General features: G+C 39.0%; 1 protein-coding gene across 1 annotated transcript in view; it reads right to left on the bottom strand.

Moving 5' to 3' along the window:
• The window catches only part of IPO11 (importin 11), a 188,390-nt gene extending 168,691 nt beyond the window's left edge, over positions 1-19,699 (bottom strand). The window contains exon 1 of the mRNA XM_065905431.1: positions 19,548-19,699. The gene's annotated coding sequence lies outside the window, so the exon portion shown is untranslated. The remainder of the gene's footprint in view (positions 1-19,547) is intronic.
• Between the last annotated feature and the right edge of the window lie 716 nt (positions 19,700-20,415).

The raw sequence follows: 20,415 nt of genomic DNA, 5'->3' as shown, positions 1-20,415 counted from the left end.
AAAAACCCACTCAAAGTGGCACCAATCAAGGACTGGCAATACCACCATCACCTCACAGAAACACAAATTCTCAATCCTCTCTCCAAACCTAGCAAATGAAAACAGGGGCTGACAGCAGGAGGCACTGGGGCGAAGAGCTATGCTGTAATAAGTCCTCTAGGTAAATCTTAATAATTGTCAAAGTGTGAGAGGCACAACTTTTAGAACATCTACAACTGAGGTACATCTGAAAGTCCAGCTCTACTGGTAATGCAGTGGATGACAAAACATACAGGAGCTTCCATTATGCATTCCTGAAAAAGAAGGTAGACCAGCACTGATTTGCAGTTCTCACAAGGGAACTGTCTAAAGTATGAAGAGCAGGAATTCACTGATTCTCCCCCAAGCAAAAGAAATAATAAAGGTTTTTTAAAAAAAAAAAAAAAAGCCAGTATCTGAGCATATAATGCATGCCAAGCATCACAGTGCGTGCTTTATGTATTTATTCCTAATGATTATTCTATGTGGTAGATACTATTATCACCATATGTTAGGTAGGAAACTAAAGATCAGAGACCTTAGCTTGCCAAGGTCACAGACTACTAATCGGCAGTCCCTGGACTTGAATACCAAAGCCACTACTCTTAATCAGGATCTAATTCTGCCTTTCTGTGGTCCATGGGCCCAACAAGACACATACAATATATAGTTAATAGATACTTGATGAATAAACAAAAATGATCAATGTTGAACAATAAAGGACTTCACACTGAACCACATAGAAGCTTATTAACTGATTTATTCAACAAAATCACTGAAAACCTTTGTGTGCCAGCCACTGTTCCAGGTGCTGTGAATACAGCCGTGAACGACATGGTGTCCCTGACTTCATGCAGTTTACATTCTAGTGGAAGAAGGAAGTGTTAGGAGGTGATAGGAGGTAGTGATTAAAAAACATAAGATAATGTTAAAAATGGACTCTGACTGTGTTACTTTAGATGAGTATTCTGAGAAGTCTTCTCTAGTGACATTTACAAGAGACATGAGAATGACAAAAGAAACCCAACCAGGCAAAAATCTGAAAGCAGAGATCTGGATGTGGAAACCAACCGAAAGCAAAGTTTTAATATGATAAACAAACCTAAGAAAACCAGTATAATTGACATTTAATGATAAGAGGGGAAAGTAGTACAAGATAAGGTTGGAGAAACAGGCAGGAACAGATCATGTGAAGACTTTGTAGCGGAAAAACTAAAGTGTCTGGACTTTAGTACATGCACCAAAAAAAAAGCCCCTGGAAGACAGGGAGAACATATGAATATAATAATAGAGAAAGGCTCCACCAGAACTCATCCCTACTCCAACCCTAAAAATAAAGAAAAATACCATGTCTCTGTTTTGGGCTACTACTAAAAAAATAAAATCACTGACCACTGCCAACCCCCAGAACAATTTATACCTAGAACAAAGATTATGCAGAGCACTCACACACACCTTCACACTTTACACTTCTCTAGACCTTCATGACAAAGCAATCCTTAAGTCTATGTACTCTAATCTTTATGCCCCACTTACTCTCACCATTTGGGCTTCCCTGGTGGATCAGTGGTAAAAGGAATCCACCTGCCAATGCAGGAGACACAGGTTCTATCCCTGGGTCAGGAAGATCCTCTGGAGAAGGATACGGCCACCCACTCCAGTATTCTTGCCTGGGAAATCCCGTGGACAGAGGAGCCTGGTGGGCTATAGTCCATGGAGTCGCAAAAGAGTTGGACATGCCTCAGAAACTCAACAACAACCCTCACGATTCATCTGGTCTAATGGGAATGACAGAATTCCTACCTCCCTCCAGCACCCTGATCCATCCAAGTCCTCCCCAGAAGAATATGCCCTGTCCTCTCCTCTCGTTTTTGATTCCTGCTTCCAAGAGGCTCACTTCAGTCTGAGAGGGAGAGCTCAGCTTACGTATATTTGGAGAACCAACGCTGTGCCAAGTACTGAAATAGTTGTTAAGAATTGAAAAGGGTCTTTTTCCCCAAAATATGGAGAATAATGAGGTGGGAGGAAGAGTCAATTATTCTTATTAAAACAAACTATGAAAAATAGGTTTCTAGAATACCAGTTGGAATCCAGAGTACATTTCCCCCACAAAAACAATATTATGAGTGGTTTATCTAATGGGTAAAAAGGGTTTTTGGCCTGAGAAACAAATCATCATTTGTAACTTCTACTGGAAATATTTCCAAGTACTAATTAACTTACAAGGGAAGTTTTAGGCAGCAGTCAGTTCCTGAATTGCAGATTAAGTGTATCCTCAAAAATTAACAATTCAGCAATGACAGACCCATGATAATGGATTATTTTAAATGCCACATTACTAAACCATATTAAATTTTTTAAAGATCCCATACCAAACCAATAAAAAGCAAATGTGGCATATGTATCAGCATCATTGTTTAATAGAGGAAGAATTTACAGCTATCAAGAGAGTTGCCCAGGATCACTGCAGAAAACTAGTTAGTACATGGTGGAGCAAGGCCTAATATCAAGGTTCTGGAAACTCAGCTCTTCCTACTGAATTCTAAAATGGCCTCACCACACCACACTGCTGCCAAACACCTAGAAACACACCACGCACTCCCATAACAGGTTCCTGGAGAAAAGGATTCCTGAATCCATCAGAAATCTGAAAGAACTACATTTCCTATGTATGAAGTATTCATGCGGTACTCAGTTGTGGAGTTCTCTTGAAAGGACAACAACGGCAACAAAGAACAGAGAGAAATGTACTGAGTCATTGAACTGCAACAGTGCGGAAGTCAACTTCATTTAAGATAAAAGGCAGATGACTACCGACTACCAGCAGTCTGAAGGACAGCACACCTGGAAACCAACCTTCAGCATCTCTCTTTTGGAATTACCATACAGGGATATAAAAGGGCTGCTACCGTTATCTCCACACGGCAGTTGAGGCAGACATAAAACTAGCCTCCAAAACGCTGGAGACCTGAGACTCAAAGAGAGGGAAGGAGAAAAGGAGAAGGGGAAGGCATGAGAGAAGGGAGGCGGGGCCCAGGCAGGAGGAGAGGCAGAGACAGACAGACTGACTGATAAGTTAGCTACAGCCAGGGGCACACTCCCCGAGGGACCGGACAGGTCTTCACGGCATGACAGGCTCATCAGAAGGGAGGCCTGAAGGCTGGAGCAGCTAGTCTGTCACACTGCAAGTGCTGTTACAGGTCTGTGTGTGGGGAGAGAAACCCCACACCTGTGTTAAAACCATCTCTCCTTTGCCTTTCAGTGTTCCCGTTAATTATCAAGACCCTGGGGACAACCAAGCAAACAGAAAGATTAAATCTGTCTAGATTTTCTAATTAATTATGCATACAACTGAGGTTGTTTTGATTTTCATTATTTTGAACAGTTTCAAAACCATAAGCAAGAGGAAACACTCCTTATGAGCATTTTATAAGCTCTTAACTATCTACCGAAGAGAATTACTCAAAATCTAAATGCATACTCCTTTTCTCCCCTAAGAACAATATGAGGAAAGGTGAAGGTGAAAATTAAAAGAGCAAGTCACCCTTCTCACTATTTCACAAGTCGGTCAGTTCGATTTATTCATTACTGGACCTACTATAGTCTTAATTAAAGTCTAATTAATCTAGCGATATGTGACCAAGAGCCTAAAAACTCAGACGTTCTAAGTGGACTTCCTAGGCTAGATTCTGTAAGATATCTTCCCAATTCTGGAAAAATCCAAAGTCCAAAGATAATACAGATGTGCCTACAGTTGAAAACAAACTAATTTTCATTAAAAGAAATAAATAAAGAAAACCCAATACCTCTGCCTGTCACCAAAAAACAGACTTCTCAGGCCTGCATCAACTTTAATTCCAGTCATGACAATTTTTTAGTCTACTATATTACCCGTGTTTATCCTTAGTTTTAGGACATTCCATGCGAACAATAACCCCACCCCACTATTAAAAGCTAAAGTTGTGAGTAAGTAAACTGAGAAAAAGAAGGCGTAAGATTATAAGAGAAGTTGAAGGAAAAAGAATTTCAAAATCAAAAAAAGTTCCCTCAGTGATATAATTTATTCATGCATGGATCAATATGGATACTAAAACCATTAAGTGAAAGAAGAGCTGTTGGGAAATAGGATATTCCCAGTGTGTATAAGTATCATCCCACAGATTACTTGCTAAATGCAGTGAAGAAATGAACCTTTAAAATGAAGGGATCTGTCCGTCACCAGGTCAACCAAGAAAGAAAATTTATTATAGTATCACCAACAGCTGCACAACTTGAGCTAAGTGCCTTCTGAGGTGATACAAAAAGAAGTATACAACCTCATCTCTGAAATACCAAAAATGATCGGCAACAATCAAATCAGCACTCTAGTTTCCATGTCCAGTTTAAAAGAAAGAAAGGACTTCCCTGGCAGTCCAACTGGTTAAGAATCTGCCTGCCAAAGCAGGGGGCACGGGTTCGATTCCTTGTCCAGGAAGGTCCCACGAGTTGCAGAGCAACTAAGCCTGCGCTCCGCGATTACTGAGCCCACGAGCTTCAACTACTGAAGCCTGTGCGCCGAAGCTGGTGCTCCACAAGAGAAGCCAGCACCACACTGAGAAGCCTGCGCACTGCAATGACGTGTAGCCCCTGCTTGCTGCAACCAGAGAGAGCCCATAGGTAGCTATGAAGAACCAGCACAGCCAAAAATAAATATAAATAATTTTTAAACAAGAAAGAAAGAAAAGAGAATACTTCAGGAACAATGGCATGAAGAACTCCATAGATCCTCTCCTCAGTTAAACTATAACTGATAAAAGTTACAAAAAAGAACCATTTACAGTCTCTGGAAAGTATCTTTAAGGACACACAGCAAACGGAGAAACACTTACGTGAGAAATACTGCTAAATTTTGGTAAAAATAGCAAGAATCTGTGGCACTTGAGCCACAAGCTCATTGCTGCTCCATAAAATGATAGAGGCTATACTCCAGGCAGAATGAGCCAAGAACACGCAGCTCCCTCTGACCCCAGAATCTAGGGCTGCAGTTTCTCCCCACCAGGGGCAGACAGCCAGCATTTCTCATCTGCCCCAGCTACAAACTGCAGCTCTGTTCCAGACAAGTACAGCCAAAAGGTCTGGGTACTCTTCTTCCAGCCTGGCAGCACTCACGGGGCAGAAGCTCTCCCCCAGGACTATCAGGCCGAGCACAGTGGGCCTCAGTCATGCCCACCCCAGGATGCTCAAACAGAAACAGTAACCGCTGGAGATTCCACTACTCCACTTTTAAAATGAATATACATCTAGAAAGAAGATCAACAAGGAAACATGTCTTGAACAACATGATACACAAACCAGACCTAACAAACATTCCACTCAACAACAGCAGAATGCAAGCAACCATTCATCTCAAGCGTACTTCAAACATTCTCCAGGAGAGACCATAATGCTAGACCAAAAAGCAAGTCTCGACACATTTAAAAGAACTGAAATCATACAAATAAGTTATCAGATTGGAATCAGTAACAGAAATATGGAAATAACACTCACACTTCCAGATTTCAAAGCTTACAGTGGAGCTACAGTAATCAAGACAGTGTTGGTACTTGCAAGAGGCCAGATACACACATGAATGAAACAGATTTTAAAGTCCAGAAAGACCCTTACATCTAAAGGCAAGTGATTTTTAACAAGGGTACCAAGACAATTAGATAGAGTCTTTTCAACAAATACTGAGGGAACCACTGAATATCTACATACTAAGAATAGCTGGGCCTCTTCCTTATACCATAAGCAAAAACTAACTCCAAATGAATCTCAGAGCTAAGCATAAACAGTTAACTCTATAAAACTCTTAGAAGGTCTAGCAGTAAATCTTCATGACTTTGCACCAGGTAAAGCATTCTCAAATACGATACCAAAGCACATGCATTAAACTAAGAACAATTATATTCATCAAAATTTAAAACTTTACCAAGCAATACCATCAAAAAAGTAAAGACAATTCACAGAATGGGAGAAAATATTTGCAAATTGACTAGACTAAAGCATTTGACTGTGTGGATCACAACAAACTGTGGAAAATTCTTAAAAAGACAGGGATACCAGACCACCTAACCTGCCTTCTGAGAAACCTGTATGCAGGTCAAGAAGCAACAATAAGAACCAGACAAAGAACAATGCACTGGCTCAAAATTGAGAAAGGAGTACATCAAGGCTGTATATTGTCACCCTACTTATTTAACTTACATGCAGAGTAAGTAATGCAAAATGCCAAGCTGAATGAATCACAAGCTGGAATTAAGATTGCCAGAAGTATCAACAACCTCAGATATGCAGATGACACCACCCTAATGGCAGAAAGCAAAGAGGAACTTAGAGCCTCTTGATGAAGATGAAAGAGGAGAGTGAAAAAGCTGGCTTAAAACTCAACATTCAAAAAACTAAGTTCATGGCATCCAGTTCCATCACTTCATGGCAAACGAGTTCAGTTCAGATGCTCAGTCGTGTCCGACTCTTTGAGACCCCATGGACTCAGCACACCAGGCTTCCCTGTCCGTCACCAACTCACAGAGCTTGCTCAAACTCATATGCATTGAGTCGGTGAGGCCATCAACCATCTCATCCTCTGTTGTCCCCTTCTCCTCCTGTTTTCTATCTTTCCCAGCATCAGGATCTTTTCCAAGGAGTCAGTTCTTCATATCAGGTGGCCAAAGTACTGTAGTTACAGCTTCAGCATCAGTCCTTCCAATGAATATTCAGGACTGATTTCCTTTAAGATGAACTGGTTTGATCTCCTTGCTGTCCAAGGTACTCTCAAGAGTCTTCTCCAACACCACAGTTCAAAAGCATCAACTCTTCAGCACTCAGCTTTCTTTATGGTCCAAGTTCCAGTCTTTGGCTACTTGATGCGAAGACCTGACTCACTGCAAAAGACCCTGATGCTAGGAAAGACTGAAGGCAGGAGAAGGGGTCGACAGAGGGTGAGATGGTTGGATGGCATCACCAACTCAATGGACATGAATTTGTGCAGACTCCAGGAGATGGTGAAGGACAGGGCAGCCTGGTGCGCTGCAGTCCACGGGGTCTCAAAGAGTTGGACACTACTCAGCAACTGAACAACAACAATATCTGATATGTGATTTATATATATGCAAAATATATAAAGAATTTTTATAATTCAGTAAAGATAATTTAATTAAAAGGCAAAAGATGAGGGGAGGTTTCTCAACCTGATAAACACTATCTACAGAAAACCCACAGACAACACCATACTTAATGGCGAGAAACATACTTTCCCACTAACATCAGGCACAAAGGAAGGATATTCCCTCTTACCACTCCTTTTCAACATGGAACTGGAAATCCTTGATAATACAATAAAGGTAAGAAAAGAAAAGGTATATAGATCAGAAAGGAAGACCAAATCTGGTCTGTCTGAAGATGACATGATCATCTATGTAGAAATCTGAAAGAATCAACCAAAACCTCCTGGAACTAATAGGCAATTTATAGCAATTTATAGCAATGTTGTGTGAATATACAAAAGTCAAATGCTTTCCTGTATACCAACAATGAACAAGTGGAAGTGAAAATTAAAAACACAGTATCATTTACATTAGCACCCCCCAAAACGAAATACTTAGATATAAATCGAACAAAATACATACATGGTCTCTACGAGGAAAACAACAAAATACCAATTAACAAAATCAAAGAACAATTAAATAAATAGATATTCCATGTTCATGGATAGGAAGACTCAATACTGTCAACATGTTACTTCTTCTCAACCTGATCGATGGATTTTGGTTGGAACCAAAACTCAAAAAAATTATCTTACAGATACAAACAATATGATTCTAATCTTTACACAGAGAAACAAAAGACCTGGAATAGCCAATACAATACTGAAGGATAAACCGGGAGGACTAACACTATCCACTTCAAGCCTTACTATAAAGCTACAGGAATCAAGAGAGTGATTCCAGTGAAAGAGTAGACAAACAGATCAATGAAACAGACTGGAAAGTTCAGAAATAGACACCCATAAACTTGATCTTTGACAAAGGACCAAAGCAATACAATAGCGGAAAGACAGTCTCTTCAATAAATGGCACAGGAACAACTGAATCTCCATATGCAAAACAAAATGAATCTAAACATGGGCTTTACATCTTTCACAAAAATTAACTCAAGATGGATTACAGACCTAGATTTAAATACAAAACTCCAAGAAGATAACCTAGGAGAAAATCTAGATGACTTCAGGTGTGGTGATTTGTTTTTAGACACAACACCAAAGACACACTCCATGAAAGAAATAACTGATAAGCTGAACTTCACTAAAATTAGAAACGTCTGTTCTGCTAAAGATAGTGTCAAGAATGAGAAGACAAACCACAGACAGGGATAAAATATGTACAAAAGACATACCTGATAATGAAAATATAAAAAGAACTCTCAGGACCACCTGCCATTCCTTGGGGTCACAAAGAGTCGGACATGACAGAGTGACTGAACGGAAGAGGCCTAGCTGGCGGTCCAGTGGATAAGGCTCCGTGCTTCCACTACAGGGGACTCAGGTTCAATCCCTGCTCAGGGAACTAAGATCCTGTTTGCTGTGCAGCATGGCCAAAAAAAACCAGAAGAAAAGGCAAAATGCATGCTGCAGCCCATGGGGTCACAAACAGTCGGACATGACTGAGCGACTGAACCAAACTGAAGACTCAACAACAAAAAAATCAAACAGTCTGATTTTAAAAGTGGGCCAAAGACCTTAACAAACACCTTACCAAAGAAGATATATAGATGTGAAAATAATCACATGAGAAGATGCTCCACATCATATGTTATCAGGGAAATAATTTAAAATGTCAATGAGATACACTACACACCTATTAGAATGGCCAAATGGTAGGTAGCAAGAATGTGGAGCAATAGAACTCTCAGACATTGCTGGTGGAAGTACAAAATTGTATGACCACTTTAGATGACTGTTTGGAGGTTTCTTAAACATACTCTTACTATACAATCCAGCCATTGCATTACATGGTATTTACTCAGAGCAGCTGAAAACTTTCTATCTATACAAAACCCTACACATACAGGTTTATAGCAGCTTTATTCCTAACTGCCAAAACTTGGAAGTAACCAAGATATTCTTCAGTAGGTGAATGAATAAATAAACTGTGGTACATCAAGACAATGGAATATTATTCAATGCTACAAAGACATGATCTACGAAGCCACAAATAAAAAAGGGATTGAGAAACATGTGGAGTGACTTCAATTTGAGGTGATGAAATGTTCTAAAATTGTTTGTAGTGATGACCGCACAACTCTGGGAATATACTAAAAATCACTGAATTGTATACTTGCAGTGAGTAAATTGTATGGTCTGTGCATTATATCTTAATTAAGCTGTTATTTTAAGTGCTCTAACTATGTAAATGCCAAAGTTAGCAAGAGACCAAAAAAAGTAACTGAAGAAATGAAAAACATGTGGCTGAAGTATTAATAAGTAATGTTAATAAGACCAAGAAAGAGTAATAGTTTAAGAAATTAAAGCAAGATAAAAGGACATAAAACTTCTGAAATAATCTGGAAGGTTCCAGAGATGCTAGTCCCTTTCAAATCCACACTGCACCATTTGAATTCATTTCAGTTTCTCAACAGGAGAACTCTTCTCCACACGTGCATTATAGGTTGTTTTGCATCCTTGCACAGTATACGTAAATAACACTTCCTAAAGACGGTTTTGACTCAAAATGCTTCCATATATCTCCAAATACCTTTACGTTAAAGAACCATCAGAGCTATCGAAAAATCCTCTATGAGATGTCATGCAGATACTCAAAGACTGACCTATTTTGGGATAAAAATACACAGTAAAACATATATAACAACAAGAAAGAAGATATTCCCTTGCTTTCTCTTCTCTATCTATTCAAGAGTTTCAAAGGACCTACAAACTACTTAGTGGTAGAAATCCAAGTTTAAATCCTAAACCAATCAGAATTTTAAAAATGATCTTTTTTAGTCTGTTGTGTAATTAGAGGAATATCTATAAGGTCAAATAAAAAAATAACTACATAAAATATATGCAGCAAAGCTATACAAATAAAAAATGTCTAAGAATAAAGACAAGCGAGAAACAGAATTATAAAGAGTACTGTTCTAAAGTAATCCCAGAAGGTAGAGGGATTTTAACAGTCTACGCATTTTACTTTTATGATGAAAAATGATTTTTTTAAGGCCAAGAATTTTCACTTTATATCTATTCTAAATTTGCATGGGAATATTTGCTTGATTTCTCTTCTGTAATCCTAAAACATTCCAACTCAAGAGCTTCAAATCATGTATTTCTCTTGACAAGCACATACCAAGAGATCATGGGATATATTAAACATGCACATTTAAGTAGATAGTGTGGTCAATAAGTGCACTCTCATCAAAACATTCAGGAGAAAGCTTACGAACTTGCTTTTCAGTAGCAAGAGTTGATAAGCAATAGTTCTGCCATATTTACCTAGATCTGTGATAGCAACGTTTACCAAAAGACAATCCTCCTCATGCAGGGGACTTTGAGCCTTACAATCCAGTTTGAACTACAAATATTCATCTCTAAAAATTCTTATGAAGTGATGTCAAGAGCTTAAAATATTTAACAGTCTGAGAAAAATGAAACTAACAAAAAAAATTTTGATTTATTACTTTCCTTTTACATAATGCTTCACATACATATATATTGTACTTTCATCACATAAAAGGAAAATTGTGTTTGTTAGCAAGAGTGTGTTTATCTTTAATTTCACTTTGAAGTCTTTTCATGTTCCATGAAAGCTTCCACATCAACATACTCCTTTACCAGACAATGGCCTACTGCTGCTACTGCTAAGTCACTTCAGTCGTGTCCCGACTCTGCAACCCCATCCCTGAGATTCTCCAGGCAAGAACACTGGAGTGGGTTGCCATTTCCTTCTCCAGTGCAGGAAAGTCAAAAGTGAAAGTGAAGTCGCTTAGTCATGTCTGATTCTTCTCGACCCCATGGACTGCAGCCTACCAGGCTCCTCCGTCCATGGGATTTTCCAGGCAAGAGTACTGGAGTGGGGTGCCATTGCCTTCTCTGAATGGCCTACTAGGATGTAAAAATAAACTGATTAATCTGCAGTGCCACCTGATGGTGAGAGGTAAGTAGCACATCCCAAGAGTATGTTCCAAGCATCCTTCTCCCTCAGTGACCTGGGAAGAGGACACTGTGATTCTCTTTAGTGACCACCTGGCCAGGACAACCATCTGCAAGGTGGCAGGAAAACTTCCTTATACCACTGTCTCTACTTCTTTATTTGAACCCTGCATCATGAAAAATACTCTCATCTCTAGCAAAAGAAAATGTGAGATGAAAATATGTTTTTGAGCTTCATACAAAATAAAATGATAGAACTTAAGAAAACGTAATACTCATAAGCAATGTTTTAGCATAAAGGAGACTGAGAAATTGTGGAACAGGAAAAGGCAGAGTGATAAGAGGAGCAGGATGAAAACACCCAAAGAGAAAAACACTGCAGTAGTCCACATCTGACAGGACAAGTGTTCAGAAAGAGGAAGAATGACGAGATACAGGCCTTTGAGAGTGACATAATAACTTGAAAGCTACAATTTTCCTCCTGGAAGAATAGGTACTAGGCAAATAAAAACTTGAATGAAGAGGAGCCTTTTTGGTGAAATGTATAAGCAATACAGTATTAACCATCAATTACCTGAACATCCCCTACAGAGAGATAAGGGGAAGGTGCTATTTTTTCAAAGACAGTTAAAATTCCTGAAAGTCTAATCATGATCTACAGTTCAAATCTATGAAAAGAAGAACAGAAGGCAGAAAACATATTCTGGTGGAATCATGGATAGGAAATATTACAAAACTGCTCAACTGCCTAGGATCAAAAGCAAACTAGTGAAAGATGTGTCAAAGAAAAGGAAGAAATGAATTTCTGTGAAAACTAGGGGAAGAGTTCCAACATAATGAAAATAGGAAAGTTATCAAGCTAAAAAGCTTAAAGAAAGGGATATTTTATTACTGAGAGAAACCAAAATCTTAAAGCAATTTGCCCAAAAACTAAGTTAAATTTGAATCTGACCAAGCTTCTAGACAGTACGACCAACAGTTAGAGGGGAAGCAGGTGGAGGTGAGATGAAATAAGATTGACCATGAGCTGACAACTGTTAAACCTGGGTGGTGAGTAGATAAGGGTTCATCATACAATTCCCCCTACTTTTATGTATGTTTTTTAAATGGCAGCTAATGGACCACGGTACAGAGAATAGGAAAGTCACTGCTCACTCCTGACAACACCCACTCTGGGAATCTTTAACTGCATTAGATGTAAAGTGCTCCTTCCTCCACACCATTCTTACCTACAGGACATACTTCTATTACTACATCTATTTCCTTGTTAATTTGAGTCCCACCTACAAAATTAGGAGCTGCATAAAGGCAAATTGTGTCTTATTCATCTATACCTGCCTGCACCTAATATAATGTGTCAAGGATGTAGTAAATGTTCAGCAAATGTCTGAGGAACTTAAAGCAATAATGTGATTGCAATTTCTAAGAGTGGAAGGCAGGCTTTCAGAAAAGGTAAAAAAGAGGTGAAAGAAACAACATTTCTGGAAGTACAGGAATTACATCACAGTAGAGAGAGAAATATCTATAAAAGATACTACAAAGGTAAACAGTCTGCTGAAGGGCTAAAAAACAAATGAAGGAATAAATGAACAAACAGTTCACTCAGTAGCTTCAGCTACTGAAATGGGGCGCGTTGAGTCAATAAAAGTTAACAATGCTTTTCACTGGGAATATCTAACATCCTTTGTTCTAATCCTGTGCTCTTTATCAGGTTTCTCATACTTACTGGCTTATCATTAGACTTTTCCACATTCATTCATTCAAATATTTATTGAATACCTACAAATGCCAGACATTATTCTAGGCACTTAGGATACACCAGTGCACTAAAAAGGCCAAAAAAAAAAAAAAAAAACCTGTTCTCATGAAGAGTATATTCAAGTGGGTAGAGACACAGAAATAAACGTGTAACCTATATAGTACATAAAAAGGCAGTATACAGTGTCAGGACGCAGCTGTGAGAGAAGTCCTACCCAATAAACCCACGGATTTGTGTTGTCCTGGGAGTTTTTAGTAAAATGGCATTGAAAAACTTCAGTAAGTCTTTTGTCTGTTTGGTATAAATGGGCATCCCCATGACTGAACACATCCTTGTCAGAAAAGCTAAGGAACTTTTCCTGAACAGTGACACCCACCAACATAATACTAAGCAGTGAGGCCCCAACTGGGTCACCACCACCTTCTTTGACATCTCTCTAGGTAAAAGAAAAAAATACACATTTGTATAAAAACTAATAAAGAACAGCAATTATGCTTACTGGTTTTAAAGTTCCTTGTCTGATGCCAAAGAAATGAGAAGGAAAAACTCTAAGTGTGACTCTGGACAAGATATTGTTCTTTGGGAGTAATAGCACAGCCCAAATTTTATAGACCATAACTGACCAAATTTTAGTCAAAACTTTTTGCTAACTGTGAAGGGATCATCAGTCCTACAAATGTAAGTATCTTTGACTAGTAGTTTCCAATTACCCGTCCAGGATATCTATGATTCGTCTTAGAAGAATCTCATAATCTTATTGGGGCAGTTTAGCCTGAAGAGTCATTTGTATTTATAAAAATTCATTCATGAAAACATGTATAGGCTATATGCCCAGTAGCATCTTCAGAATTAACAACTGTTCTACATTTCATCACTAAGATAACATTTTGCATCATTAAAATAATTCTGTATCACCTTGGAGCCATCCACACCACTTCTCTCAACAGTAAATATATCTAATTTAAGCACTCTGTTTTACTGGCCAAGAAACTGCATTCAAAAGGTAAAAGAGACAAATTGTGAATCCAGTATGGTCACAGGCAAATTAGTGACATTTCTGGGGATTTAGAATTCAAGCCTCCCATCACAACCCCATACTCTCTATTGATCACCCAATTTTTTCTTTTAATTGGACTGTTGTCAAATTCCAAGTGAAATTAACTGGTTTTTAAAAATCTTTAGACTTGAGAACCAAAATACAATAAAGGCTATAGCTTATCTTTCTGATAAATATTACAGCAAAACTGAAAACCAAAATTAACATCAATGAAAACATAAGCTAAAAAGCTTAATATTAGAAGAAGAAATTGTAAATGACTAAAAAGATACAGGATTATTATACAGAATATATATGGGATGTCTGTAAATCAACAAAACAAGAAATAAAAAACAGGATGAGGGATACATAGAGACAATTCATAGATGGGAAAAGTCAAATGGTCAACAAAGATCAGGACAGACAGATAGCCTCACTGGCTATGAGGAATTTTTTTTTAATTGAGATATTACTTTATAATCATCAGACTGGCAAAAATTACAAAGCCTGAAAGTATTCAGTGCTTGCCAGACTGTATGTAAACAGAAATCTTTAATAAGCACTGCTGCTAGGAGTATACATTAGTACAGATACTTCAGACAGCAGTCTTGCCATCAGGAGCGAAATGCATTTGTGTGCGGGGTGTGGGTATGTGTGTGTTAATGTATCCTACGATCAGGTAATATCCTACGCCCAGCAGTTCCACACTCGATACTGTAACTAAAGAAACTCCTGCACAGGCATACAAGGAAGAGAAAAGGATAAGGGTGTCTGTCTTGGCACTGTCTACAGTAAGAGCTAGAGACAATACACCACCCGTCTTTAATGGAATGGATACATAAAATATCTCTTCTCTTCCCCCTGAAAAATGTGTTCCCTCTGGCTGTAAAATTCTTGCCTCTAGCTATTAGCACGTCTTGCTGTTTAGCTTCAATCCAGTTTCTGCTCAAACTGTCAACTAATCAAATAAGTCTTCCCTGACTACCTAATCTAAAATATAAAATAGCTTTCCCTTCAATCAAGAAACTCTCTATTCTGAATATCCTTCCTTCTATTTTCTAATCTTCCATTTTAATATTTTTAACTGTCTGATATTCTAATATATATGTTTTTATTGTCCAGAATCTCAATTATAATCTAAGATCTAAAGACCAGGGACTTCGACTTGTTCAAACGTATGTCACCAGAATCTAGAAGTAGTACCTGGTACACAAGAGAATGATGAATAAATATTTGTTAAATAAATGAATCCAGTGACTAAATTCCAATCTCTGTGTACAGCTGTGTAAAGTCACAAAAACTAACCTAAGTCTTTGATGTTTCAAACTCACTCAGTCTAACCTCCAGAATATGTAACATTCACATTTTTTTCAATTTTCTGGTTATTCAAATTCCATTCATAGTATTCAGCAATAAAGCAGGAACTATTCTGAAAAATAAATAAGAGAGTCCCTGCATTCAAGTCTAGAGAGGAAAAAAGACAATTACAAAAGACATTATAAAAGCTATACTAAGCTGCTATGGAAGAACACTCAGAAGACCTAACTCACCCTAGGAACGCTGGGGAAGGCTTCCCAGAGAGCAAGGCCGAATTTATGCTGAGTAGAAGTTATCCAGATGAGCACATATGGGTATTTGTCAGACAGGAGATGGGTATGTTTGAGGCAGAGGACACACAACATACAAACATCTCAACTTTAAAAAAACATCCAAACACTTCTGAAGAACTGTAAACAATTCAGCATGACAAAAGAATGTGAGGCAGGAAATAACAGAAGGTGAAAGCAAAAAGCAAGCAAGACCCAAAGCATTAATGTCTCTATTTCCTAAGCCTGGTAGTTTGGATTCTTATCTGAATGCCTGTATAAAAGGACTGCAGAATAACAGTACAGTCAGCCTACAGAAAAAGAAAGGGTACGCAGGGGTGGTGCACTGCAGAAGCAAGGAAAATTTTTAGAAGGTTTAGATAGAAGTCCAGATAATACTGATAATCTGAACCAAGGTGGTAGCCACAGAGAAAAAGTAGATGAAAGAGGTAAAACAAGATTTGGTTAATTATTATATAGGAAAGTGAGGGAAGGTCAGCCCATCAATGTACTAACAGGGAAGAGTTAAGATTCTGGGTGTCTCCAACTGAGTGATGAGCTGTACAGAAGAATCAGAAGAGGAAGGGAAGCAACTTCAGAAAGGGTGAGATACATAGTTTTTCTGAGATGAGTTTAAGGTGTCTTACAACAACCACAGTGGTTAAGAGTGATGTATGCTAAACAGAGATTTGGGAGTCACTAAAATAAAGACAGAAGTTGAAGTCATAACAGATGAAATCCTTCAAACAGAGTAGGCAGAGAGGCAGAAGACAGTACCCCAAAGTAAATGAATATTTAAAGTGGCCAGAGAAGAGAGAAAATATACCAGGGAAAGACTTACCAAGATATACAAGGGATATAAGGAGACTACAGTGGCACAGAAACGTAAGAGAATTTCAAGGGGGACAATCAGTCAAAACGTCAAAAGATTTACAAGATGCCACTACATTTCAGACTAAAGAGATCAGGAGGGACCATCACCCCATCAAATTTAGTGACTGCAACAGATGGCAGCCTTCAGCACATTGAAAAATAAACAAACAAACAAATATATAAGTAACAGGAAGGTGGAGAAAATGAGTATAGACAGCTTTTTCAAGAAATTTTAAAAAAATTATTACAGATAAAACTGAAGAGGAATCTAGAGTAAAAAGAGCATATTTAAAATGAGTGCAGTACATTTAAATCCTAGTAAGTTAGAACCAGTTGAGAGTAAAATGGATAAGCAAGTGTTATGGACTGTATTCCCCAAAATTCATACGTTTCAAACTATGGAGCCCTAACCTTCAGTATCCCTGATATTGAAGATAAGATTTTTGAACGTGTGATTAAGTTAAAATGAGGCTATCAGCATGGCCTCTCATCCAGTGTAACTGGTGTTTTAAAGAGAAAAAGAGACACTAGAGGTTCTAGTGCTCAAAGGTTCAGCCATGTAAAGAGGCAAAAAGAGTGTGGTCATATGTAATGCAAGGAGAGAGGCCTCAGAAGAAATCAATTCTGCACTAACCGTGCTCTTGGGCTTCCAACCTCCAGAACTGTGAGAAAATAAATTTCTGTTGTTTAAGCCACCCAGTCTGCTTTTTGTTATGTCAGCTCTAGCAAACTAATACATCAAATAAACATTGTCCCTGAGGAAAAAAAAGAAATCCAGAGCACAATTAGAGATGTACAGATAAAGGTGGATGAGTACTGGGTAAAAGAAGGCAAAAGCAATGACATTCCCAGCATTTCCTCTGTGAAGCAGAGGACAAGATTAACCAGGAAAGAGTAAGGAAGGAAGGAGGTGGTGGGCTAATAACCACCATGGGAGACAAGAGTAATTACTAAAGACATCCAGGATTAGTAGACTGCCTTTTCATTAGTCAATAAATGTTTGTTATTGAATGAATACCTAGCTGTCATTCATGAATGCTTTAGTTCAGTTTTGATAATGTGAACTCCAAGTAACTAGCAAAAGAAATGCATTATAGTGATTCAGAACCTGAGTTAAAAATTTAGATAATATGTGACCTTATGCAAGTCACTTAGCACTGCTGGGCCTTTAGCTGCTTCAACCAAACAAACCAGACTTGATATCCAGCATAAGATCACCTCAGATTAAAAATAAAAAGTGCTATAATTTTATGCAGGTTTGTGCATGACCTTGGTCTTCAACTTTTATCAACCAACACAGTGTGCCTCAGGCTATAATGTACATTCATGTCATCTGGAAAGCTTGTTAACATACAGATTCTGATTCAGTAGGTCTGGGTTAAGCTGGAGATTGTGAACTTCTAACAAACTTTCAGGTCATGCCATACACCACATTTTGAGCAGCAAGGGTAGAACACTGTTCCAGCTCAAGTCCTACAAAGCTTTTAACTGTCGACTTATCTGTAATCAGCCTGATATTTAAAAAACCAAGCAAAAATACTCCAGATTCACATCTGCCCAAAATGTGTCTTGTTGTTTCCTAAAACACTCTGAGATTAACTGACAGTCCCCATTTGGTGCAGACAGGAAAAGAAAGGAACTGTCATCAATAACACTAAACTAGGAAAAGCCCAAGATTAAATACAAACACACACACACATACATATATACAACACAACGATTAAAATCTATCTAATCAAACTATGAACATTTCTGGAAGAACACACGTACTTATCTCTAGAAAGATTTTCAGTACACTTTAACTGCCAAGTGTCTACAAGGTTTCTTTTGCTTTCAGGTTTGATCCTGAATAATCTTCAGCTATTTATTTAGAACCTCCAATCATTATCATCACAACTAAATTCATTTGTGTTGAGTATTTCCTTCTGCTTTAGGAAGTGTAACTGGGGCAGAGACAGTCCAGCTGCCCTAAGGCTGTAATATATTGCCAGGAATCACTGCTATAATTAAACTGTTTCTTCTACTCCCTGTCTTAGGAGTTACGGGGGGAAAATTCCACAAACCTATTACACCAATAGGGAAAGATATTCAGTTTAATTTCACAGAAATCTTCTTTAGTGACAAAAGATGTAAGGAAATGCCATGAAAACGATGTCATAGTCACACCGCCTTTAACCTGAAGCTTCGGTACTGAATAGAGAAGTCTGAAATAACCTGAAAATGAAAGAATGAACTCCCAATCCGTGAAAAAGATAAAAAGCATTACGGTTGTAAACTGCTCTTCCTTATTCCCTTCTTAAGAACAGACAAACTGCAAGGGCAGTACCGCACTATAACTGAGCTCGTTCAAATGGGGTGGGGAGGGGAGATGTCAATTGCAATCTTGGCTCCAGGAGGCAATACAGCAATCCTACCTATGTAGTCAAGTTAATCTGAAAGATAATACTGCCCTCTTTCACCACCACGTTCACAAAAGGATAAAGAAAAATGAGAGATGCAATGGGCCTCAATATAGTATTGCTGAATCACAAATACCCTCAAATTATAAAGCTGTAGAAGAAGCTGGGCTCAAGCACTGGCGGCCATACCTTAGCAAGTAGGTCCTCTATGAAAATATATAACTTCCTTCACTTTTTCTCTAAAGGCAAGCAAGGATCTAATAATCAATTAAAGCTTTCACAGCATTGCTATTAGCACCAATGTCGTGGATGCAATATGCAAAAACGTACAAGGATTTTATACTAAAGATGACCACGATCTCTGCAAATTAGCACCACCTATCCCCCAAGGGCAAATGCACCACCCTAACCCGCAATCGCAGCCACAATGAGCACCCTACGTCCTCATTTTGACACCCAGTCCCTGCTTCCCCAGACCCTGATTCCTCCGCGATCATGCTTCCCGCTGCCAGGCTTACTGGGGCAACCTCGAGCTCCCAGGGGTCCTTAAAGTAACAGAGAGCCAAGCCTGCAGGCCGCCCTTTTCTCGCTACTGCTATGCCTGGCCTCCTAACAGCCACACGTTCTTCCCTCGCCTCTCAGGTCTCCGCTGCCCAGCCCACTCCTCCCTTCCACAGCCGCGCGCTCTGAGGCTCTCAAGCCGGGGCCTTACTGTTTGGTTCGGTCCGGAATAGCCGGTCTCTCCCGCTTCCACGCCCCAACACGAAGCCGCGTCGGCTGCTTCTGCGCCCCACGCTTCCAGTCCACACGCCGCCGCCTACTGATGCCGAAAGCGGCTTCTAGGAACGCGCCATGTTCAGCGTCGCGGCTCTAAACGACACGGGCGCGTGAATACTGCGTCACGGACACCGGAGCGCGTGGACTAGGCAAAGGGAGAAGATGATAGGAGAACGGCGAAAGGAGAGGGAGGAGCTTTCTCTTCGAAACCAAAGGCGCCGGGCGTCTAAGGCAGCTCTGTGCGCTTGCGCAGTATAGGGAGCGGGGACCCCAGACGCAGCGCGATCTGTAACCATGGAAACCATAGATTCCCTTTGCCCTGCTCCCAGGAAAATCAGTTGTTTCCTGGGTTGATTGAGACTTAAATCAAAATAATTTCCCCATTCTTATTATTGATATCAGCTGCCAAACTGCACTGTTTTACAGATCTGTCTAAAGAGAAAAGAATTCTTTAAAATAATCCTACTCTCAGCGGTCAACTCTCCCATGTATATTTATTTTTTAAGGTCATACACTTGCTTCGTGGGCACTCTAGTCCAGAACGATGAGGAGGTGGGGAGGAGATAAATCCAGTCATCTTTGCCTATGCTATTAACTAGCTTAGTGACCTAAGGATTCTTACATTTAGAAAAAAATTGTTGTAAGGAAATAGTCCTGTGTTCATAAGGATTAATAATAATATTTTTTAAAGATGATAACAATCATTTAGAATGTGCCAGATACAGTTCTAAGATCTTCAGGTGAATCATGTATTTAAATCCTTAAAACAACCGTATGAGATGCTTTTCACTGTGCCCACTTTA

Source organism: Muntiacus reevesi, chromosome 14, assembly GCF_963930625.1.
Source record: "Muntiacus reevesi chromosome 14, mMunRee1.1, whole genome shotgun sequence".
Taxonomy (NCBI): domain Eukaryota; kingdom Metazoa; phylum Chordata; class Mammalia; order Artiodactyla; family Cervidae; genus Muntiacus; species Muntiacus reevesi.
Note: the sequence above shows the minus strand (reverse complement) of the source record. Positions and strands in the feature narration are given on the sequence as shown.